The sequence below is a fragment of the Cebus imitator genome, unplaced genomic scaffold (genome assembly GCF_001604975.1).
Source record: "Cebus imitator isolate Cc_AM_T3 unplaced genomic scaffold, Cebus_imitator-1.0 Scaffold92, whole genome shotgun sequence".
NCBI lineage: Eukaryota > Metazoa > Chordata > Mammalia > Primates > Cebidae > Cebus > Cebus imitator.
Window position 1 is genome coordinate 5,716,489 of NW_016107407.1, and position 26,422 is coordinate 5,742,910.

General features: G+C 37.1%; 1 protein-coding gene across 9 annotated transcripts in view; it reads left to right on the top strand.

Annotated features, from left to right (window-relative positions):
- ZNF438 (zinc finger protein 438) overlaps nt 1-26,422 on the top strand; it is a 123,127-nt gene that overhangs the window by 36,621 nt on the left and 60,084 nt on the right. For 7 of the 9 annotated variants that reach the window (XM_037740938.1, XM_037740939.1, XM_037740937.1 and 4 more), the window contains one exon: nt 25,075-25,157. The gene's annotated coding sequence lies outside the window, so the exon portion shown is untranslated. Of the gene's footprint in view, nt 1-11,798; nt 11,934-25,074; nt 25,158-26,422 lie in introns of those variants that run through there. The other 2 variants (XM_037740940.1, XM_037740943.1) reach the window with 2 other exon arrangements.

Genomic DNA, 26,422 nt, shown 5'->3' on the forward strand with positions numbered 1-26,422 from the left:
GGCCAGCAGAGAGGAGTTTTAAAGGAGTCAGAATTTCTCTTGTGGCACAGACGCACAAAGGATCTTGGTGGCTCTTTTGCTTCTGCCCTATGGGGGACATGATAGCTGCCAAGGTACACACACTGAGGAGTCCCAAGTCTCACCACAGGTCGGAACCATTTCAAACCTCTTTGATGTGCTTAAAAATTTTTTATGTTTGGAGGCAATGAACCACATTAATTAGCAGAGAATAAGTTCATAAAGTTTTGATGTGACCTGCCTTCTTTTAAAAAAGGCTCAACATCATAAAATTTTAAAAAACAATGCCTTTCTTGGCAATTCTTTAATAGTGCACATGTGACAACAGTTTCTGCCATGGTCTTTGTCCATGACAATGAATTTATTGTTGTTTTATCAATATCGCCACATCCTATGACTTACGTTTCTAATAGCTACTTAAGTTTCTGCTAATCACCCAAACGTTTAACCAGAGAGTGAATGGTTTGCTTAGAGGGAAGCGAAAGGAGGTAACATTTATCAAGTGCCCAATCTGTGCCATGTTCTTTACATGTTTTTCCACTTTACATTTGCTTAGAGGGAGGAGAAAGGAGGTAACATTTATCAAGTACCCACTCTGTGCCATGTTCTTTACATGTGTTTTCCATTTTAACTCCATTTTACAAATGAGCAAATTGGACTTTATAGAGGTTTAAAAAAACTTACCTGAAGTCAAAAGTTGAGTCGGCAATAGAAATTGGATTTGATTACAGGTCTGGCTGTCTGACTGTCTAATCATCCTGGTCTTACAAATCTTCATGGCGTTTATTTGTGGGGTAACATCAGTGAACTTAGAATTAGGAGGTTTGAGTACAGGCTTCACTTCTTCTATAGTTTGGATGTTTGTCCCCTATGATATGGCTTGGCTCTGTCCCCACCCAAATCTCTCCTAGAATTATAATCCTCATAATTTCCACGTGTCTAAGAAGAGACCTAGTGGGAGGTGATTGGATCATGGGGGCAGTTCCCTCATGCTGTTCTCATGATAGTGAGTGAATTCTCACGAGATCTGATGGTTTTTTAAGGGGCTTTCCCTCTCCTTGCTCTTCATGCTTTCTCTTGCTTGCTGCCACGTAAGACATGCCTGCTTCCTTTTGCCATGGTTGTAAGTTTCCTGAGGCCCCTCCAGCCATGTGGATCTGTGAATCAGTTAAACCTCTTTTCTTTATAAATTACCCAGTCTCTGGTATTTCTTTATAGCAGTGTGAGAACAGACTAATACACTCCCCAATCTCATGTTAAAATTTGATATCCGTGTTTGAGGTGAGACCTAAAGGGAGGTGTTTGGGTCATGGGGGCGGGTCACTCATGAATGTCTTGGCGCCCTCCTTGCTTTGTTAGTTTCCACAAAAGCTGGTTGTTAAAAAGAGCCTGGTACTTCCTGTCCTCTTGCTTCCCCTCTTGCTATGTGATCTCCACACATGCGGCTCTCCTTTGCCCCCAGCTGTTAGTGGAAACAGCCTGAGGCCCTCACCAGAAGCCAAGCAGATGCTGGAACTATATGTTTCCTATACAGCCTGCAGAACCATGAGCCAAAGAAACCTTTATTTCTTTATAAATCACCCATCCTGACGTATTTATAACAACACTAAATAGACTGAGACAACCTGTTGTCACTAACAACCTTGAACAAGTTATTTAACATCACCGAGCTTCAGCTTCCTCACCTGTAATATGGAGATAAAACCTGCTTTACCAACCATTTGGGGTTGTTGTGAGAATAATAATCTAGGGAGTTCCCAAATGATTTCATAGGTATATAAACCAATAGAAATTTCAGAGATGTTTAATTCAAGCAAAACACAGCAGCAACAACAATAAAGATTAAATGAGATGAGTTGGACATATTTTATGGTATTTTACTTCTTAGCGTTGCCCTACAAACTTAACTAAAAATGGTGTTGGTCAGATTTGTAAGTTCCAAACACTGTGGTGTTCCAAGCTGCCTCACTGTGCATTTAACACCTCATTGTGGTAGAGAGTGTCCTGGCAATGTATCAAGTACCTGTTTTCACTTGCCAGAAGCAATCATTTGTTTCTATACCATAACAAGTAGGTCTGAACTCTGGTAGATACTGAAGAAATGTTTGTAGCCAATGAGACTACTAACTAGCAATATAGCTTATTGGACTAGAGTTGATACTAACATTCACACAAAGTTTTAGAACAAACCTGAGGAATAAAGACATTTTGTAAAACCGTTTTTACAAAACTCCTTTTCAAAAATGTTTGCAAGTTTCTGGACAACTTTTTTAGGTTACAATATGGTGAATACTGAAAGACAGTTATGAACTGTTAATATCAACTTACAAATCCTTCAAGTATATATATATATATATATATATATATATACAGGCGTGTACACACACACACACACACACACACACACACACACATGAAGTAAGAAGTTTGGGGAAGTCAATGAAATTGTAAGGACAGTGCTATGAATGGACAGCCTGAGAAATATTAAGTCATGTCCTAGCCTTACACAAAACCTTTGCCCAATTAAAGCTCTAAGTCTTTTTTACATGGGACACCAACTGATGAGAGAGGAGCAGCATCAGACTTCAGATATGCAGATACAGATCAAGGAGAGCGCACCCATTTGGTCTTGGATTCCTGAATGTGTGCAACTCTGCTGCGTCTGCCAACTCATTACCTCCCAAAGAGGGCTCCCTAGTCCTCAGATGCTGATTTCAATGTGGCTCCCAGTCCCTGCACTGTGCCTGCTTTCTACATCGGGTAGATGGATAGCTGCAGTTGGGCCCAGGTCAAGTGGAGTGCAAGGGGCAGTACACACGGAAAGCAAAGAAAACATACAACAGAGATTGTAAAAATCAGGACCTCTTGATAAGTTTGGTTCATAAATATGTTTTGTGTAGCCTGCATAATGTTTATTGTTTTTAATTATTAGTATTTTTAGACAGGGTCTCACTCTGTCACGCAGGCTGAAGTACAGTGCTCTTATCATGACTCACGGTAGCCGTGAACTGCTAGGCTCAAGTGATCCTCCCGCCTCAGCCTTCTGAGGTACTGGAATCACAAGTGCAAGCCACGAAGCCTGGCTGTTTTGTTTTTAAAGCAAAAGTTGCTTGTTAACAAGTATTATTTTAACTAGTAACTGATATAATTTTTTGTTAACTAATTTAATGCACAAATCCAGATTTCTGCATTCTCTTGGAAACTGGAAGACCCGGCAACTTTGATCCTGCTCTTGCATGTGGCAGTAACCAGCTAGAGCTAAGTAGAAGCTGCCTCTGTTAGATAGGATGCTGGGCTTTTAGATTGTAGGTTGTAACCGATAACAACCCTGGCTGTTGTTTTTCTTTAAACAGTATTTAGAGGAAAGTTTAAATGTTACTCATGCCACCATCTGTATTAAAATTGAAAATAGCAAGTTGATTGGATAAAATATTCCAGTATAAATGAGAGATTTTCTAGGACTGACTGCATAAGCAAGTACTACAAACTAGGTGGCTTTAAATAACAGAAATTTATTCTCTTACGGTTCTAAAGGTTAGAAATCTAAAGTCAAGGTGTTCGCAGGACCATGTTCCCTCAGAGGCTCATGGGGAGGATTCTGCTTTGCCTCTTCTGGCTTCTGGAAGCCCCAGGCATTCCTTAACTTGTAGCATTAAGCCAATCTGTCTCCATCTTTTCATGGCTGTCTTCCCTCTGTGTCTGTCTGCATCCAAATTTTCCTCTTCTTGTAAGGATACCAGTCACATGGGTACTGGGGGTTAGGACTTCAGCATATCATTTTGGTACATAATTCAACCCATAACCGATGGCATACTTCTTTGTAGAGTACAGAGTAATGGTTAAGGACAGAGTTCCTTGAGGCACGGCTCCTTGAGGCAGAGTGCCTGCGTTCAAATTCATAACTTGCTTGCTACGTGATGTTGAATAAGCTGATTACCCAGTGCCTGAGTACTGTCATCTATGCAATGGGATAGTGGGACAGTCCTGTAAGGTGGTTATAGAATTGCAGTAAGGACAAAATAAGTTACCATATATAAAGCACTTAGTACATTACCTGGCACATACTATGTCCTCAATAAACTGAACTATTATCATTGTTATTAGCTCTTATTTATATATAATTTAAATGTATACAAGGAGTATCAGTGCCAAAAACTATTATTTAAGATAGCATTATGAAACAAAGCATAGGAAAACCAGGGATCGTAGGTAGAAATGTTGCATGAATAAATAAAAAGAGAGAGAGAGACTAGAATTTTTTAAATAAGATTTTCTTTTTAATGCATGCAACTGTAATACTTTAAAAATGTCAGCCTGCTCACTCTTTTAGATTACCTGTCTGGCCCCTATATGCACTTGAAGCTAACTGAAGACCCAAAGAACTTCAAACCCAGAAGCTTAGATATTGCCTGTTGGGTTGTTGAGCACAATGGTTTGCAGATAACAATAAAGGCAGTTACTCCAGGGAGAGTGTCCAAGGAACACTGATTTCTAAGCCTTCCTACTTATCTCCTTGGGAGCATGTTACCCTCTACCTTCTCCTTATAAATCTTCAGGTTAAAATTATCCTGGTCCCTAGTCTCTGGGTCAGAGATTGAGACTGACTAATTCTTTGAATTTAAATTATATGTTTCCTCCCAAGGGAACAAATATTTTTGAGATATTTCATTTTTCCACAAAGTCTTTACATAAAATAATTATACAACTTGATTTTACTAAAAATCAGAGAGCTCTGATAGAGAAAGTTCAAGGAATTTTCAAGAATGTTTGAAGTACCTAGCCGAAACAAAAAACCCAGTAGCGGTAGGTTAGTGGCTATTGGGTTTTTAGTACTATAGAGTATACATGCATTTCATTATAAAAGATACTGCTACTTTGAAGAAGTTAACATTCAACTAAAGTTAAAGTATTTTACCTACATGGTGAAAGGGACACATATGCGACCGTTATTTCTGATTTGTGATTTTATTTGAATAAAAGAAGTTAGGATATTTAATTTGGGGGAAAGCAGTGTTGTTTCTGTTGTTTGAGTTTTAGTAATTGGAACATTTGGATTCAATGATGTGTTCGTTAGGACTGCTTCAGTTGCAAATGAAAGAAAGCCAGCTGAAACCAGTTTATGAAAATAAAGGAAACGTAATTGTTTCTGTAACTATGGTTTCCAGAGGTGCATCTGGCTTCAGCCGTGGTTTCAGCCAGGAACTCAAATGATCTCATTTGGACTCCTCTGCTGGTTTATTTGTCATTCTTCAGACAGGCATGGTCAGTAAGATGACCACTAACAGCTCAAGACTGTTGTTCGTCCAGTTTACCAATCTCAGCAGAAAGAGAACCTGTCACACCAAATGTCTAGCTACCTGCCTTAGAGAAAATGTAGCTTGACTCTCTTTGACCCCATGTATGGATCCTTGTGTCACTGAGGCCTGGGAATGGGGTATACCGGTGGGCCAGCCTTGGTATGTTTTCTTAGTGCTCCAGTAGAGGGGCATAGCCCAGTGACTGCAAGCCCCATGTGGGTCTCATGGAGGTAGGAGAGGCTTTCTCCAAAGGAATTAGAAGCGAAATGGGAATATGTGCTTATCAGACCAAACTGTCATGACTTCACACCATTAAAAATGGTATGTGAAATCATTCAGATTATAGTTTCTGGTTTTAAGATGTTAAGTAAAGAACTATCTGCTTTTTTTTTTTTTTTTTTTTTTTTTTTTTTAAACCAATTTTTTTTTTTTTTTTTTTTTTTTTTTTTTTTTTTTTTGAGACAGAGTCTCACTCTGTTGCCAGGCTAGAGTGCAGTGTTGCCATCTCGGCTCACCTCTGCCTCCTGGGTTCAAGTGATTCCTCTACCTCAGCCTCCTGAGTAACTTGGACTACAGGTGCTCACCACCATACCCGGCTAATTTTTTGTTTGTTTGTTTTGGTATTTTAGTAGAGACGGAGTTTCACCATGTTGGCCAGGATGGTCTCGATCTCCTGACCTCGTGATCCACCTTCCTTGGCCTACCAAAGTGTTGGGATTACAGGCGTGAGCCACTGCTCCCGGCCACCATTTGCTTTCTTCTGTTAAAATTTCAGCATAAAACAAAGGAAACAGAAACACAAATTCCAACTCTTTTTGTCAGAAGTAGGTCTCATCTGTTACCTTAAACCATAAAATCTGAAACAGAAAGCATATGATACCATGACTTAGTACAGAAGGTAAAAACCAAAGCACTTGCAGAGGAGATGACATTGATATCAGGAGGTTGAAGAGGAGGTGAGGCATGGTGCTAAAAACAGATGATCAGCTGAAAGTCTGTCAAAGGACTAGCTGAACTCCCAAGTCTTCACCTCACCTTAGCTGGACAGCAATGTTCCCCAACTCCACAAGATAAGGGGTTCATTCTCTGGAAAAATCGGAACTGCAGAGAATCAGGGGACTTGGGGTCAGTGGGGACTAGCTAGAGTTAACTGATCTGACCTTAGAGCAGCAGGAAAAACAAATGTCATATATAAAGTGTTTTGAATAAGAACCAATAAGTTCTTATTTGTTGAGTACTGATATTTTAAATATCAGTACTCAAATAGAAACATCAAAATGTGATAGCAGGGTTTGCAGAATGTTTGCCTTTGTGTGTGTGTGTCCTATTCTCTTTGAATGTTTGGCTCTTACATTTATAAACAAGTGAACTGGATCAATATAAATAATGAAGTTTCAATGTAGAATATTACCTTTTGTATTCTCTTTCATCAGTGAAGAAGACAGAATCTTGAATGTCATTTTCTCCTAAAAGTTAGAGGAGATATCAAAAGTTGAAATTTAGCAGACATATTTTTCAAATGTTTAATTATTAGAAAAAAATATTTTTAGGATTCAGTGACTGTTATTGACTATGTAACTAATAAAATATGTCATTATGGTATTTTTAGGTTAAAAGCCTCTCCAAATTCATTTTGGTTTTTCAAATGTTCTAAATTCTAGTGTGTAAATATTCTAATAATTTCAAAGTATTGAAGTTTTGGAGTGGGTGGAGGTCCCCCTTCCTTCTCTTTGGATTAGTTTCTAAAACTTAATGAAATGGAAAGCAAGTGTCTTTTCCCACTGAAAAAAAGGTTACATTTTATTCCTTATTGTACCGAGACCCAAATAAAATAGAAAAATCAGAAATAAGACTGCCAGAATTTTTTCTTGCCAATATAGCTTCTTAGAATTGTGCTGAGTTGCTTCTGCTGTAAAAACTGGACCAACTAGTCAATTGTGGATATTTTATAGAGATTTTCTGTACTTTTTTGGCTCAGCATGGTCAAGAATTTTAAATTAGAATTAAAGAACTGGAAGGCATCCTCTTATTCATTTTACAGATGAAAGAACTGAAGTCCTGAGAAGTCATGGTTTCTCCAGGATCACACAGTTAATAGTGAAGGTTGGATGAAATAAGAGCCTCCTGGCCATCAGTTCAGTGATCTTTGTAAAAGACGGTTTATTTTCACCATCACTTTACGTGCAATGTCTATAATTTATTGCATTAGGCCAGTTAGCACATTATAAGTTTGCATTTAATCTGCTAAAACTGAGGGAACGGTTTTAGAGTGCAAAGTAATGGTTAAGGGCAGGGTTCCTCAATGTTAAGATTAGGAATACTGACAGTGACAAAAATCGTGGATGGCAGGAAGCATGTTGAAGAATCTTTAGCTAGTGTGGGAAATGTTCTTTCATTAGCCTCCGATCCTGCTGTCTGGGAGGAACTTCTTTGTTTATTGTTCTCGGGACCTGATTCTGCCCTCTGCAAGGTCTTCCTCACCCATTTTCCTCCAAGGTCACATATATGTGGACATTGGTGAACATGCCCTTTGTGGAGCCTGTAAGTCTTTGTTTCCTTCTTTCTGTTCTTTCAATTCAAGGAGCTTGAGCATTGTTTTAAGGGTCAGTCAAAGGCTTATAGGTATCACATGTGGAGGTTTTGGCAATGCCATTCCTCCAAAACCGAGATGGCTCTTGACCTCTTTTAGTTAATATCATGGGCTAGCATTAGAGTGACCGTGTGGCCCAGGCTCACAAGGGCAGTCTTTTTTTTTTTTTTTTTTTTTTTGGAGATGGAGTTTTGCTCCTGTTAGCCAGGCTGGAGTGCAATGGCGCGATCTCGGCTCACTGCAACCTCTGCCTCCTGGGTGCAGGCAACTCTCCTGCCTCAGCCTCCTGAGTAGCTGGGATTACAGGCACGTGCTACCATGCCCAGCTAATTTTTTGTATTTTTAGTAGAGATGGGGTTTCACCATGTTGACCAGGATGATCTCGATCTCTTGACCTCGTGATCCACCTGCCTCGGCCTCCCAAAGTGCTGGGATTACAGGCGTGAGCCCCCATGCCTGGCCCAAGGGCAGTCTCAACTTATACCTCTTGTCTTGGTGTGTTAAGTAATAATGCTTTCTTCTACTCTCAAAACTACCCCAGTTTAGACAACGTATGTTATGGTCATTCTAGCCAGTAAGCACACCAAAAATTCCCAAGCCTAATATATTTTGTTTCCTTATTTTTATTCTCTTGTCTTTCAACTTACTGGTGGCTCTTGTACAGCCACCAAAAATGGGTTTTGTGGAAAATTAACCTACTTAACTTGATTTGCAACGAGGCTGAGTCCCTCTGTTTGCCTGAGAAAACATAATGGACCAGTTTGGCTCAGTCTTTTTCAGTCTTCTTTTTTACCATGTGAGATCCAGAACCATCAGCTCTTCTAACCCTGGGAGCCCTCCAAATTTCCGAATTTTCTGTTTCCTTTCATTTCCACTCTCAAGTCTGTCAGTGCTTGCCTGTGCACATTTCTTTCTTTTAATCTTTGATAAGTGCAGCAAGTAGTACTTTGTCATTCTAATACTGTTTTTCATCTCTTTTCTCCATGGGCTTGGTAGACACTTGTTCTGCTTTTGAAGTTATATCAGGCATTTTTAAAAATTGAGATATAACTTACATAGGATAAACTCACAGCTCTTAATTGTTGAGTTCAGCGAGTTTCGACAGTTGTGTTCATCCGTGTAACTACTATCCAAAATATGATATCAAACATTTCCATTGCCCAAGACGGGTGTTCATTTCCAGTTAATTTCTTACTTTAAACTTCTGGAGGCAACCACACTTTCACTTCATCACCAAGGATTAGTTTTGGCAAGCAATATTTTAATAAGTATTTTATGACTATATGGCTTAGTACCTTTCTGTCGTTTTCTCAGTTTCTTCATCTCCTGCTGTTTGGCTGCTAAGCAGTCACCATATATTTTAGTTTCTTTAAAGTCAGCACCCCCCTCAAAAATACCATGTTTTTATATTAGGGAAAGCCAGCTATTATAATAAATGCACTCCAAATTGTATAATAGCTTAAATCCAATTAAAGTGCATTTATTGCTAATGAAGCTGTGCATTGAAGGCATTCTTGATCATTTGGTGACCTTCCATAAAGTGGGCTTTGGAGTCCTCTGGCAGCTGGGGAAAGAGAGCACAAATATACCTTACCTGCTTCTGAGGAACCTTAATCTGGAGGTTGGCATTTAGTCATTCTCACTGACATTCTTTTGGGGAGAACTACTCACAAGGCCATATCTGATACAAGGTTGGAAAAGCTTGGAAAAGGTAAACTTTGGGCAACCACTTCCCAATGACAGCTCCCACACTGTGAAGGGGATAGCAACGTTTGGACAGGTTAATGTGATAACATCTATTTTGTTTTAATAACATAGTACCATATGGCATCTCTTTCTTGTCTTTGTGTTACTTCTTTGTCTTTGTATTATACATTCTTTTATACTTTCTGATAAACATTTTCAGTATTTGAAACTTTAAAAAGTAATATTGTTATCTCTGTGGTGGAAATGTTCAAAGCAAAAACAACTAATCTTCCCCAGATTATTCTGTGAAATTGAAATTAGTTCTGGGCGTCAACAGATGTAATCTAACTCTTAAAAGATAAAGCTGCAGATATCATCATTTCTGTTCAATGTTGTATCAGAGATCCTAGCCAGCAGAGTAAGTCAGGGTCAGGGGTGAGGGGCGGGAGACAACAACAAGAAAAGATGTAGGAATGGAAAGGGAGAAAAACACTGTCGTTATTGGCAAGTGACTTAACTTTCTATATAGAAAGCTCCTAGAACTGTGCAGCTAAATCCTTAAAATTGGAGAGTTTAGCAAAGTTTTTAGATGTAAAGTCAATATAGGAAAGCCAGTTGCATTTCTATAGACCAGCAACAACAACAAAACAGAAAATTTAAAAACAACTTTATTTTGAAATAATTAACATTCTACATAGCTGTAGTATAGTTAACAAAATTAACATTTGCATACTAATATTAACTAAACTACAGCCTTTATTTTGATATTACCAGCTTTTCTAGTGATATTCTTTTTTCATTTCAGGATCTAATCCAGGATACCATACTGCATTCAATAGCCATGTCTCTTAAGTCTATTCCAATTTAAGGCAATTTCTTGATTGTGTCTTTGAGGGATTTGATACTTTTGAGGTTTAGTGGTCAGGTCTTTTGTAGAAAGGATATCAATTTGAGTTTGGTGTTTTCTCATTATTACATCACAGGTAATCTTATATATCAGGCAGTAAATGAAATCAATATTGAAACCCTCCCATTTGTCCCATAGATAGTTTTTTGGATAAACATAAATTGACCCTTCTGGTCTTAAAGATGGAAATTAGATTTCTTTTATCTGAGTTGCTTTCTCAGGAAATGACCTTCAGGCCTCTAAAAATAAGTATCAAAGAACTGAAACTCACCAGATCACCACATCTAAACAATGAAATGTGGGACCCCCCATTCATCATGATTGCTTCTTTGCCTCTCCAGAGTTCCTGTTTTCTCACACATTGTTACATTTCTTCCCCGGTATGTAAATCCCTAATGTAGTTGGTCAGGGAGATGAATTTGAGACTGAGCTACCATCTGCTTGGCCGTAGCACATGGTTAAAGCCTTCTTCCTTGGCAACACTTGTTGTCTCAGTCATTGGCTTTCTGTGCAGCGGAGCAGCAGGACCTAGACCAAACTTCTGGTGTTTCAGTAACAAAATGACTTATCACTGGTCATGTTAACTTTGATCGCTTGGTTAAGATGGCATCTACAAGACTTTTCCACAGGAAAGTTACTACAGAAATGTATTTTAAAAGATATAATTTACGTAGCAATGTACTACAAATATCTTTTGAAGAACTCTAACAAGTATTGTCTAAGTCCTTCACTGAAAAGTTATAAACTTTTACTGAAAGACATTAATGGATTAGAAGATTTAATGTGGCAAAGATGTTAATTCTCTCTCATTGCACATAGAATCAAATCCCTAACAGATTTTGAGATTGTGTGATTACTATTAATATTATTATTTGGATGATACTTGACATTATAATTCTGAACTTAAATGGAAGAGCAATCATCCCATAATCACATATTATTCCTATAGAAAGTGTTTTTCCTACTATCAAGGAAGTACTTTTTGCTGCCTTTATATAACGACAATATAAAACTATAGTAGTTAAGCCAGTGTATGGTATAAGGATATACAGATTGGCAGATGAAAAGAATAGAAAATTTACAAACAGATCCACCTATAGGTGGAAGCTTGATTTATGACAAAACAGGTGTGTGTTGAAGAGCAGTGGGGGAAAAAGGTGCGTACAGCTTTCAGTATATGGTGCTGAGGCAATAGAGTATCCCTATAAAAAAGGATGGAAAGTGGATTCTTACCTCATCATACACAAAATGGGAAAAATTAAAATGTTAGTAATCATAGTTATAAAATCTAAAATTATACATTTAGAAGCAGAACTCGGGAAAGAAATTAAAGAAGAAAACGAAATTGTGAAATGAAAACAACATTGGAAGGAGTACAAGAGAATAAGATGATACAGGAAAAACAGTGAGGTCATGGAAATTTGGCAAGAGAGAGGTGAGCAAAGTCAAATACACATTTAAAACAGTGACATAACACCTGAGCTTTAAAATGTCAGTGTTTACAATATGATGGAAACACTGCATCACTTACTAACTTTGCTCATTCTGCTGAGTTATGTGCCAGAAATCATAATGTGATCTACAAATTATTTAATGATGTTTCTACTGACAACTCAGTTATACCATCATTTGTAGAAAGCAAAGGACTGGAAATCACTTAACTTGGAGACGAATTTGCCATCACTTTCTTAGTTTGGGGAAATTTATCAAAAAGGCTTAACTAAGACTTATCAAATGACCATTACACTTACTACTCTTTTACTTGGGGGCACCCTGTTTAACTCAACATACTTAGAAAGGGTTGTTTAAAATATCACTAATTCTAGTGAATACTTGGCAATATACAATTTTTAGACAATGGATTTTTTTTTCTTTTTCTTTTTTTTAAATGAAGTTTCACTCTTGTTGACCAGGCTGCAGTGCAGTGGTGCAGTCTCAGCTCACTGCAACCTCTGCCTCTCAGGTTCAAGCAATTCTCCTGCCTCAGCCTCCCAAGTAGCTGGGATTACAGGCGTCTGCCACCGTGCCTGGCTAATTTTTTGTAGTTTTACTAGAGACATGGTTTCACCATGTTGGCCAGGCTCGTCTCTAACTCCTGACGTCAGGTGATCTGCCCACATTGGCCTCCCAAAGTGCTGGGATTACAGGCGTGAGCTACTGCACCTGGCAGCAATGGTTTTTCTTAATTTATTCCTCAAATATATTTTTATCAAAACGTTGCAGCTATAAGTGTAGATTATTCACTTTAGGGAAAATGGTTGCCATTTAATCTAATTGACAAAGCTGCTATTTATTTTCAAACTTATCTTCTAAATCAGACATCCTTCTGTCAGTAAAAGTCCCACTTGATTTTTCATCTCTAATAAATATGTTAATATATGCCTCCATGACAACCATCACATGGCTGAATTCTAATATAGATTAAGTAGATAAGGCACAGAGCCTTACCATGTGTTGCTTGGATACTGTAAGATGCTGCTGCCTTCAGTGTTTCTTTGCTTTGCACTCACTAAAGTCTCCAGAGAGACACTTCTCTAACACTTATAAGAGTATGGAAGAGGTAATCCATATAAGTAAAATGTCCTCACAGTATATTGTAGAACTGCTTCATTCTACAATACACTCGATTTACCATATAATAATATGGACGAAATACTCCATTTCTTTAATAAGGTCTGTATGAGACATGGAAAGAGCAACGCCTTACTGTAGTGCTTTGATGAAAGGAGGTTTCATAGATAGCATTGTTGTAATTTTTCCCATTTTTGGACCCCTGGAGGTTTTTATATCCCAGGAGGTATGCATTTCTTTTGGAGGTGAGAAGAGAGGCCGCATGATGCCTTAGCTGCCTGTACACTCTCAGAAAGATTGGTATTAGGAAAAATGAGAGTTGAGGACTTGGAAATAGATTGCCCTAAAACTATGCCTACATATCTCTTGCAAAGCATTAGAGCAGCCTCAGATATTCCTCAATTTCAAGACCATGGGTACATATGGCAGGCAGAGTAGAGCCATAATAAGCATAATCGTAGACCCAACAAAAAGTCCAAACTTAATGAAAGAAAACCAGTGTTTAGAGCATAAACTTTTCTGAAATAAATGACAACTTGAATCTAAACGTTGAAAGGACACACTGCGTGCCTAGGTCTGGAAAAGTTGCTGGACCTCAGAGATAAAATTTTGGGAGGGAGCCAGAAAAATAGGTCAAGATATTTATCAAGAAAAATTATATTGGCTTCAGATTTCATTCAGTGCAAGAAAATAGGCCATACTTAAAAGATTTTAAAGTAAAGAATAGGTAACTTATGGATTTTTATATCTGTCCAAATAGTCCTTCAACTATAAGTCATAGGCAAATAGCTTTAAATTGAGAAGAATGTACAGATGATTTCTTTGAGCCTTTATTAAGGCAGCACTGAAGGTCAGACCTTTTTTACCCAACATTGAAAGGTAAAGATGTACTTGAAGCTGCTAATCAACCACATAAATACACTTGTTTGCATACAGGTTCAACTTCTTTAGCACAAAGATGAAGCAATAAGTTATTGTGATCCCCGTTTCCAAAGGTTAGTTCATTGATGAAGTATAGAATCTTGAGCATGGTGTTTGCTTGATACCATGAATGCTGTTACCAAAAATCTTCCCAAGAAACATCATTTGTTTCTTTCTAGGTAAAACAAATTAAGTCTGTAAAAGATCTTATATGCTTGAGTTAGAAAAACACTGAATATATTTGTGTTGGGGACAAAAGTGAAATATAACACTCCTGCCACTTTGGAACAAAACTACATAGTTTGTGAACTGTAGTAAAATATATTAAATATTCCTGTTTGAGAAGCCATCTGCAAAAGAGTATTATGGTTTTTTCCAGTGGTAAAGAAAAAGCCAAATATCTTAACCAAGTTTTTTGCTGGCTATACTTTGCTATTTCTGTTCTTGACCTCTATGGCTGACAGCAGCAGATGAGAAAAATGAAGTCTGTAATAAGTTGATCTGTAAGAGAGCTGCAGTGCTCTTTATTACTGATCCTGCAGCCAGGGTGCAGGATACCCAGGTCATGAATTGGGTTCTTTGGTTTGATTGTCCAGAGGATGCCAACTCATATTCCCAGGGCAGATCGATCTGCCAGGTAAAATGAGGATGGTGAAGTTGTATTAATTTTATTTCCCTCAGAAGAAAAAAAGGATGGCATAGCTACTTCTCAAGAAGAGAGTACCTATGAAAGAAGGAAAAATCAATCCAGAAAAACTTGGGGACATCTAGAAAATACTGGAGTCCCTTTTAGCCGAAGATCAACCATTAAAAGGACAACCTCCAAAGGTGTTTCATTCCCTGTGTGCATTAGTGTATCTGATAAGTATTTGATTTGAACAAGTTATCTCTACCTGAATATGCTTTGTCTCTTTTTCTTGTTATGACACTTTGGGTAAGGTCTCTGAAGAAAATATAAAAACAACTGACCAAAGAGTTGTTAATGAGAATGCAGCTCTTATCTCTTACCATTGACTACATTGGAAGAACTTAGAGCCTATTTCAGTAACAATATGCTGTTCATCCTTTAGTCAGATCAAAAGAGACCAGAAGCAGGAGGGGGAAGAGTACACGCTGGCCAGTGGTATTAGTAGTGAAGAGGGAGAGGAGGAGAAGAAAAGAGGCAGATGAGGCAGAAAATGGAAGAAAAAGTGGTGAAAACAGAGGAGCCTCAAGCTCAGTCTGCTCCTAATACTGATGAGGCACAGAAAAGCCAGGAAATTTCTATAAAGTTCATGAACACAGATGAGGAGGCTGAAGGTGGCCCAGATGCTGATTTCTTTAAGGAGAGATTGGGCCGTATGCTTGAGTTGGTTGGACCTTGAAGAGAGTACACTGTAAAATAAAAAATTGTTGTCTGGGTGTGGTGGCTCATGCCTGTAATCCCAGGATCTGAGGCCAGTGGATCCTGAGGTCAGGAGTTTGAGACCAGCCAGGCCAACATAGTGAAACCCCTTCTCTACTAAAAATACAAAAATTAGCTGGGCACAGTGGAGTATGCCTGTAGTCCCAATTATTCGGAAGGCTGAGGTAGGAGAATCGCTTGAATGCGGGAGATGGAGGTTGTGGTGAGCCAAGATCACACCACTACGCTCCAGCCTGGTGACAGAGCAAGATTCTGTTTAAAAAAAAAAAAAAAAGAAAAATATTTTTACTGACAAAGGGAAGTAGGTTCAGCGTGGCCACCGATGCAGAAATCCATCTTAAATGATCCTAAGGAAGAGTATTATAGTAGTATAAACCTTGAAAAAGCAAAAGAAAGGCTTCAGGAAGTAGAAAAATATGACAAAGAAGAATAGAGGAAAAAAGACAAAGCATATGGAGAAAAGATTTGAAAAGGAGAAGCCAACAAGGCCAGAGATGAAGGGAATGTCTTTGGGGATCTCAGTGGTAATAATGGGAACTTTGACTAATTCACTCTCAGATCCTTGTATGTACAGAGGTCTGAAGAATCAGATAGTGAAGATATAGAAAATAAAATTAGTAGTTCCAGGAAAAAGCATAGAAGGAAGAAAAGGAGCCATAGTAAAGTGGAAGATGTGAAACTGCTATTATAACAAGCTGCAAATGAAAGAAGACCAAGTAGGAATCCTCAGCATCTCGGGATGCAGTTCTGTCTTTAGCAGAAGACACAGAGCGAAATTTTATCTAAGGGCTTAAACTGTATCTGCTCAAAATCAAAGCTAAATACTTCCTGCTCTTCTCCTCCTTGAAACCTGTAGTCATGACTGTGTGGGCTGGATGTCAAAAAGCTTTGGCCTTGGAGTAGTTAGATAGCAAAAGTCCTATACCTAAAAGATCAGTGCAACTGCACACTGAAGTGATGAATGGTATGTCTGGCACCCCTCTTCTCCATCAGAGAATCTGTTTAAAATGTGAGTGGATCATAAAAATTTGCCACCCCCATTTCCAGCGTGTATATTGTTAGACTTTATCCATTCCTTTATTTTACTGCCAACTTATAAAGCCTCTATTCATTTGTAGAAATTCTTGTCTTGTTTACCATACAGAATATAGTATATACTATTTAATATTAAACAAACTTTCTCATGATTTTGATTCATTTAATGTTTCCAAGGAGTGAAAATGTGAGGGAGGCACCCTGAGAAATAAGTATTTTTGAATTGAGATGATCATTAATAGAACCTATTTCCCATTTCTAATAAAAGTAGAACATTTAGAAATAAATTCAACAAAAGACATGCAAGATCTCTAAGAACAACAAAACAATACTGAGAAAAATTAAAGATATAAATAAATGGAAGAGAGATGCCATACTCATGGATTGGAAGACTCAATTAAATGACATTTCTTTCAAAATTGATCTGTAGATTTGGCATTATCCCTAGCATAATCCCACGGGCCTTTTTGTAAAATTAGCAAGCTGTTTCTAAAAGTTACATGGAAATGTAAAAGACTGAGAATATCTGACATCTTAAAAACATAGTTGGAAGAGTTGACTGTATCACAACTGTAAAGCTGCAATAACCAAGACAGCATAGTGCTGCCATAAGGATCAACTAATAGATTAATACAAAATACGATTGAACAGAGGCCATAGACCCACTTACATAGTCATTTGATTTCAAACAGATTCAAAGCAACTGAATGGGGAAAGGAAAGTTTTCATTTTATATAAATTTTGCCTCAAAAAGGAAAAAAGCTTTAAAAACTCACAAGGAAGTACTTTTTTACGTCCATTAGATTGGCAAAGATGTTGGATCATCTTGAACTTTCTTGTCCTGCTGGTGGTTGTACACATTGAATCAACCATATAATACATTTGCATTAACTAATAAGTTATGCATATATCGACCAAGCAACTCCACTCTGAGGCATTAAAAACTTTTGTTAATCTGCATAGAGAAATACATAATGTGTTCCAGAAAACTGGTAACAACTCAGATATCCATCAATAAGAGAAGGCACAAATTGTGCTACATTCAAACATACCATCATGGATAAGTCTCATGAACAGATAAAACCAAGTACCATAAGAATACTTCCAATATGATCCCAACCAATATAACTCCATCCAAAATCATATAAAATTAAGAAAGATATTGATTAGGGATACATATGGTAACACTACAAAGGAAAGCAAAAAAAAAAAAAAAAATGCTGGGGAGAAGGCATGGGGAAAAGGATTGGAATTGGAAGGGGAAAGGCCATAAAGGGGACTTCAAAGTTATAAGTAATATATTCTCTAAACTGGCTAGTGACAAAACTGGTGTTCATTTTATTATTTTTCTTTATAACTTGCACATATGTTGAAAATACTACGTGGTATGTATTCAGCATTTCTTGAGAAATTAGAGGTACCCTTAAATAATCTTTAAGGGTAGTTCATTAGCAGTAATATGATATGCAAAATATAAGAAGTAGACTTTCCGATAACACTAATTCATTCATTCAAATATTTATCAAATGCCTATACACAGCCTGATACGGATGTGACATTAGTGGCCTTATTTAGAGGCCACAATTTTGGTGGCTGTATCTTAAAAGTGAATTAGAAAAACTACTGAAATCTAAAATTATTACAATTTATATTGGTATACTATAAATCTTCTGAGACTATTTCTCAGAGGTCATGCCATTATTGCTTCAAGAAGGGAAAGAAAATAATGAATTTTCACTTATGTGATAGGTAAGTGAAACCATTAGAAAAGACAGAAGTAATTTTTTTGGCCTTTGGAATGAATCTCCTTCAATTAAAATAGGATGGACCTGATAACCAAGAGGGCCCAGCTTTGACCTTCCTCCCCTAATGCTGGTGCAGGTGACTTCTCAAAGCACACTTTTATGAGTTGAACTGATTATTGACCCATCACTGAGTTTACCTTAAAACCAGGTCATGGAGAATGTCTCCCATAATATGTTTTCTTGCAACTTCACTATAACAATTCTCAGGATGCTGTGGCTGATATCTAGATCTTAACTGTTCTGTTGAATCATAAACATTTTCAAGATATTTATAGATTTTTCATCTCTACATTTCCTGCAAAATCTGTGAATATTTTTTATTAAATTAACTTGCCAAGAAAATGAAGTTTGGACACTGTGGCTACAATGTAGTCCTACATTTGTAGCTTAAATTTTAAGAGCTTACCCCAACCCTTTGCTCTTCATAAGTATTCAGACATTCCTTTGGATAACAAATAATAAATTCACAGTGCTAGATATCCAGCAAGATGACAGCCTGGTTGCTTCTATGAAGTACTTGAATATACACAATTGCAATTCCAAAGCCTTATTGCTTCATTTATCACAGAAGTGCCAGAGCTCTGCAATATTTTATAAGAAAAGCTACTCGACTTGCATGAATTCTCATAGGAATGACCATGAATATTATGCCAATTTAATCCTAAGTATTGAAGTTAAGGTTCTAAATGACATTTAATAGTATGATTTATTTTCTGTCTTAAACTTTGTAGGGCACAAAGCAAGATCCTATCCTTTCATATTGCTTTTTATTTTTAAAGAGTCTGATGATAAAAATTTAAGCTTAAAAACTGTCAAATGATTTATGATATTTCATTTATTTTTCAAAGGATCAGGGTGTCACCAGTAAGCCTATTAGAATTGTAGGTTTAAAGTTCCTTGATTTTAAAAAAGACCAGCTGCATAAACAAGTTTTGAGCTTTGTAATTTAATTCTATGTGATTTTTTAAATACTTCAAAGTACCAAAGGAGGGAGTTTTTCTTAGGTCATAAATAGTTGTTTATGTCATTATGATCTCAAACGTTCAAGTACATTTTAAGATCTACTTTTAAAAAATACTGATTTTTTAAATTGTGTTTATTACAACCTCAAGTCATTTCTTTCTGTCTACCTAAATCTCTCTTTCTTCATGGGCTGAGAGCAACAAAGGTAGAACATGAAGAAACTGGAAGAAGCCTACTTTTAAAGAATTGGAATTCTGTAGTCAAGTATATATAATCCAACATGTTTGAGAATGTTGTGAAAGCACTTTAAAGCTGTTTTTTATTGACACTTTTAAGTTTGGGATGATTGTAAATTTGCATGTAGTTACAAGAGATAATATACATTCCATGCACCACTTACACAGCCCTCCCAGTGGTAACACCCAGGATATTAACACACTGATGCAAACTAGATCTTATTCAGATTTTCCTAGTTTTTCCAGAACTCATTTGCATGTGTATTTATTTAGTTCTATTTAATTTTTATCACATGTGTAGCTTCTCGTATCCACTGCAGTCAAGATGAACGTTTCCATCACAAAGATTCCTCATGGTGGCCTTTGATAATCACACTCATCTACCTTCCCACTTTCCCACCCCTGTCCCTAATGCCTGGCAACCACCAATCTGTTCTCTAGTTCCATAATTTTTTCATTTTAATACTGTTGTTTAAATGGATCCTTAGATTTAACTTTTTTGATTTAGCTTTTTATAAATTAACTTTTTTATTGTCTTGAGATTATCTCTTCAGATTAATATTATTTCCTTGAGAAATAATACAACTTGTTCTTTTTGATTATTAAGTGGTATTCCATTAAAATCTATTCTGATTTTTAGTTTTTACACACACATAAAATGTGAAGCAGTAATGCAAAATATCAGTTTAAAAGGTGTTTAAGACATTGTTGAAATTAACTTATTAGTTAAAATTACTTTTTTTTTGGTCATTTTAGTCATTTGGATTGGATTTGTCTATGGCTTAATATGCTAAGACTGGATGAATCATTACCTGTGTACTGAACATATATAGTTCGAGTGGGAACATTTTCTTCCCTAACTCATTTTAATAAAAACTACAAGATTGGAGACACACAGGAAGTCCTTGTTCTGATTCCAGCAGGTTTGTTATTTAGTTTTTTCTTTGCTTTTACAGCTTGTTATTACCCACCTCTCTTCATATAGCCTATTGTTACCTAAGTAATTCTTCTTCCCCTTGTGCCTGTGTTTGCTTTTTCAACTAAATGATTAAGTGTGTTAACTTCTAGTTGACTGAAATACTTCTTTCCTCCTTCCTCCCCAAGTTCACTTACCCTTTCTCTGCCCTGAAAGAAAGGCATAAAATGATGAGTACCAAGAATAAAAGTATTTGGCTTCATCTGAGAGGCCAGAGGCGGCTTCCCTAAGGAGGATACATTTAAGCAGAAATCTGATGGATGAATAAGAGTCAACTAGAAGAGGAGGAAGAAACAGCATTTCAAACAGAGGAAAGAAAGGGCATAGGCAAAGACCCTGTGGTGGGAAGGAGCAAAGCCAGCAGGAGGAACTGGAAGCAAGCCAAGTAGAGAATGGGCTGAGAGAACCAAGGGAATGTATGGTATGAAATCAGACTGGAGAGGGAGGCAGAGTTCAGACCTTATAGAGCTTTTTAGACTATATTTAATAAAGATCATTGCTTATTCTAAGACCGAGGAGAAACCAATAAAAGGTTTTAAGCCTGAAGTTGACTTGACCAGATTTGCAATTGGTAAAGATCTTTCTGACTGCAGTGTAGATGGTGCTTTGGGGTAAAGGGTGGAAGTGTGTTGACAGGTTACAGTCCACTTTATGGCGTGCACTGGAGAGGATGGAGCTTGGGCTAAAGTGATAGCGGTGCAGTTATAGAAAAGAGGTTTAATCCTTAAATCTCAACAGATACGTTGTATTAGAAGTGGGAGAGGAAAGAGAACTGTATCAAAACTAACTGCTAGATTTCTGATTACAGCATTAGACAGCGAGGGAATTCCAGAAGCAGATCACATTTTGGGAATATTATGCATTTCATTCTAGAGGTAGAGCATTTCAGATGGCTTTGAGACACACAAGAGGAAACGTCAAATAGTCATAATGATAATAGCTAAGATTTTTGAGCATTTAAAGTTATTACATCATTTTTTAAGCTGGGGACATGGAACACAGAAATATTAAGAGACTTGTCCAATGTCAGACAGTTAGTGGAAGAAAAGGGATTTGAATGTAGGTAGTTCACCTCCAGAGCCCATGTACCTTACCACTCTGTATGCCGCCTGTGTAGACAGATACGGACCTACAGATAAGTAGATCGTGGAGCTCATAGAAGGGGTCTGGACTAGAGATTAAAAGTACAGAACAAAAAAGTTCACTTTTATTTATGTGTCTGTGAAATGGATGAGATATCCTAGGGAGAGAATATAAAGTGAGGCAAGATGTTACCTTGAGGCTTTTCAGCATTCAGTGGCCAAGGATAGCAAGACAGGCAGAAGGAGAGACCAGGGGCTTCTGCTTGATACAAAGTAAGAGAAAAAGGGGATGTTAAGAAGGAGATAACAGTGGTGATTTTACTGCTAACACGTCCAGTAAGATGAGGACTGAACAGCATCTGTGGGTGACTTTGAGAGAAGGGTCTTGGAGGAGAGGTGTAGTGGGGGCTTAAGCACATATGGGGGGTAATAGGAGATGAGGACATGAAGTTAGAATGTTTAGGTAACTGCAGAGAAATTTATTTGAAGCAGGAAGTGTCTGGATAGGCCTGTGAGCTATAGCTGGAGGGAAATATGGGGGCCAAATGGTTTTTTTGCTGGAAGAGACTAGAGTTTGTTTAACAAGCCGTGCAAAAGATCTGTATAAGAAGAGGTTGAATATATAAGCAAGAAAAGGAATAGTATTTTCATGTTATTGGGAAGAATGGAATTAGGCATAGGCAGAGGGTCTGGCATTTGGAAGGAGGAGGGGCACCACTTTGTTGTGTCAGGTCCAGAGTAGGAAGGACCGGAGCCACTTTGGTAGGTTGTATGGAAGGCAGCTTTCCATTGGAAAACTTCTGTTTCCTTTGGAAAATGGAGGTGAAATGATCTACAGAGAGCATGAAGAGGAGAATAGTACTGAAGGTTTGAGGAGTTAAGGAGAGCAGGTTTAGTGTCAGGCATCAAAGAGGCTGGCTCCAAAAATAATCTGGGCAGTGAGTTTCCTAGTTGACCACAAACACCCTTTTCTGAGCAGTTGCAGAATTTGAGGAGATGAGAATGTGTAGGACACAGAGAAAGACAAGCTGCTCTGAATGCAGTTTCTGTATTGTGTGTCCATTTCTCCTGGGACCGAGGTCAATATTAAAGCTGAGAAGGAGATGGGAGGCACGAGATGTTCTGTGGAAATTTTTAAGCACATTTTTTAAAGCAAACATTTGTAGTAATTTAAATTATTTTATTGAAAAAGTCTCTGACACATCATATGTTATCTTACATTTTACTTATTTTAGAAAACAATTTATTCACCAGCAAGGCTCTACAACTAGCTTTTTAAGAACAGGGCCCCTATCTCACTAAGCAAGCTGCTGAGTCTGTGTCCCACAGGTGTTCACTAAATAAATGGTGAGAAAAGCGCTAGATATTATAACTCTGCTGGTACTGCGGGTACATTTTATTTGGCCAAGGGATTTTTTTACTTTATATTTTTTTGTAAACTTACTAAGTAGATCTCCATTTGAAATTATAATGATCTCCATTTTCTTTTTAACGTGCCAAGACAGTGATTTTTTTCCCTTACCCAATTAAAAGTTTTATTTATTTAATGTAACTGAGAAGGGTGAATCATGAATGAAACATTATATGTATTTTTCATATTTTTTAAGTTATGAAAATATGTTTGCTTGAACTACCATACTCTTAAGGTTTTGATGCATTTTATAGTGACTCTTCTGGATGTTTTTATTCCAGAAAATATGAAATTTTAGTTTTGTTTTTTTGTAAAAAAGATACATTTAATATGATAGCTTTAATTTTGACTATTAATTTAGATTGGCTTAGGAACAACAGAATGCTTACACAAAAATTCTAAAGAACATACTAAGAAATATTTTATTTTTACCATAGGTAAAATGATGATAAATTTCTCAAAACATAGGTGGCTTTTTTTTTTTTTTTTTGGCCAATATACAAATAAAGATTCATCTAAAGCAGTGGTTCTCCAAAGAGCGTGGTATATCAATACTAATATATAAAGTTGCTTTCTGCCCCTTTGCAAGATGATGTCTCTGTTCTTCATGCTACCAAGCCCCTGCTCAGACTCTCTTCATATTGACTAGATTGTTTTCTGCTCCAGTCAGGTTTTGAAGTGTTGGCATTTTTTTCTACTGTATCTTTGCCTCCTTGTCCATCTATGGCTATAGGAAGCTTATCCTGCGAGTGGAGGAAAAGATGTTCTGTGATTGCCACATTCTTCTGGATACAGACTGGAGGACTATAGGAAGGAGGAATGTAAGCATTTGCTGAAACATAGTACTCTTTTCTGTTTCTAAGCACCTGTCTGTTACTGCCATCATCAACCCTAATGTTCTCCGTCTTTCTCAGGGTACCTTGCTTCCCCTAATCTGTGATCACTTTACATATGGTCTTTTCTCTCCCCTGTACCTAAAGTCTCAGGTGAATCTTCTTCCCCACTGCCACACAAAGTAATTGTGCTCTAGCACCCTAGGAAAACCTGAAGTCTTTCTGCAGCCAACCTTTCCTGGACAAGGGCAGAGAGCTTCAGGAACTTTCTTTTCAAGAAGTGCCCAGTTGAACCTAGGGAGCCTCAGTCCTCAGGAACTAATGTGAAAGAAGATCTAGCTAGACAAACTGTGGAAAGAATATATTTACCTGCCATGACCTTTACGTTAGTTGTGAGGATAGTTCAAAAGTCTCTTTGCTTCACTACATGTACACTGCTTGTATTGATATGTTGTGATATGGTCATCAAAATTGGAAGAAGGCATAGCATACCAGCTTGAAAGAATATTTTTACATTCAGGGGTTGCCATATGACTGGGTAAGCCACAACTGCTTCTAAAACACCTTTGCCGTACTCAACTTTTTCTGATTTAATTAGATCATATAGTTAGTGTCATGAATTTGGGATAGGAGCACCCTTCTGTCATGACTACTGTCCCTCACAAGTTTGAAAATGATTCACCATGCAGTATTATAAAGCAAAATGCTTTTGTTACTTTCATCAAGAGGCAATATGATACAAAGGTAGCTGTTTAGGATGAAGATGAAAAAGAGTGAGCAGGAAAAGAAAATTAAAAAGTTATTTCCTGAGATTTATTATTTCTGGCACTAATTTTGGATATTGGGTTCTATGTTTTAGACGGTAAAATCTCCGATGAGAACCAGGAGTTCTGTGTTTTATTCAATGAGAAAGTTTTGATGTATTTGGAGGGTCTTGTAATTTTCCTATTGTCCAAGTAAAAATAGCCATGATTCCATAGTAGAAGCTTACGGAGAATATGTGTGAAGGTGCTGAGTGCTGATTATAATAATCAGAAACAAAAGTAAAGCATTTCTTTGGTTTTGTAACTTCATATAATTCAATAGTATTTAAGTCATAGTCATATATATATATATTTTTAAAAATCTTAGTACTTGACTAAATTGGCAAACTTTCATATTATACAGTACAATAAGGCAAATACCTTTGTGAATTTTGCATAAGATCCGAAATATTGTGTGTGTGTGTTTTTTTTTTTTTTTTTTTTAAAAAAATGTAGATGTGGCCTTAATGATATGTTATTAATACTGTTTTGTAGTTTTCTCTTAAAAGTTTAAAATTCCAGTTTTCTCTTTTAGGTGTGGTGAAGAGAGTATGCACATCTTATCTTCTGAACAGTTTGATGGAATTAACCACAAACTTTGTGCAAGAATAGAAAAAGGTATTTTGTTAAATAATTTTTGCATATTGATGTAGTTGTCTTAATTTCCAGATTTGCCTCACAAGGACTATCTTAAATCAACTGCATTGGATACTGCTTCACAGAGTTTATTTTGTAAGAGAAGTTTCTTAATCATAAAATTCATTTCTTCTGTACCAAGTCATAATATTTCTTTCAGAAAGTGCTTGCGCAGACCAAATTTCAGTAGTTTGAAATAACATCATTTATTTTCTCTGTGCACTTGTATATATTTTTATTTGCAGAGTACATAGTAGTCATGTATTTAGAACATGCCCATGAAATTAGTCAGGAAAGATAAAACAGCTGATTTCATTTCCTACTTTACTCTCCTTGGAGTTCTTCAGAATAGATGTGTTTAAGAGCAAATCCAAAGTGAGCATTTACTGTGCATGCCTCTTACCATTAGGATGATACTAAATAGCATGCTGAGCCCTCGAAAAGGTAAGCAAGCACCCTCTTGAAAGTGCCAGAATAGCTTGGGCTCGATTCCCAGATCCACCACTATAAGCCATATAGACCTAACGACATCTGTAGAATACTCCACTTACAGAACAGGACACACATTTAAGTGCATATGGAACACTCTTCAGGATAGATCATTAGGACATAAAATTAGCCTCAATACATGTAAAAAGGATATTTCAGTCCTTTTTGTATCATTTCAGATAGAAAAAGTATGTTCTTGACCACTATAGAATACAATTAGAACTAAGTAACAAAGGGAAATTTGGGAAATGAACGAATATGTGGAAATTAAATAATCTACTCCTAATTTGGGAAATGCACAAATATGTGGAAATTAAATGATCTACTCCTAATTTGGGAAATGCACAAATATGTGGAAATTAAATGATCTACTCCTAATTTGGGAAATGCACAAATATGTGGAAATTAAATAAGACACTTCTAAATAATCAGAGTCAAAGAAGAAATCACAAGGAAAATTAGAAAATAACTTGAGATAAATTAAAGTACTACATACCAAAATTTATGGACTGCAACTTAAAAAAGCAGTGTTTAGAGAGAAGTTTATAGATATAAATGCTTATTTAAAAAACAACAAAAAAGAAAGCTCTCAAATTGATAACCCAACTTTTCATCTTAAGAACTAGAAAAAGGGCCGGGCGCGATGGCTCAAGCCTGTAATCCCAGCACTTTGGGAGGCCGAGGCGGGTGGATCACGAGGTCAAGAGATCGAGACCATCCTGGTCAACATGGTGAAACCCCGTCTCTACTAAAAATAC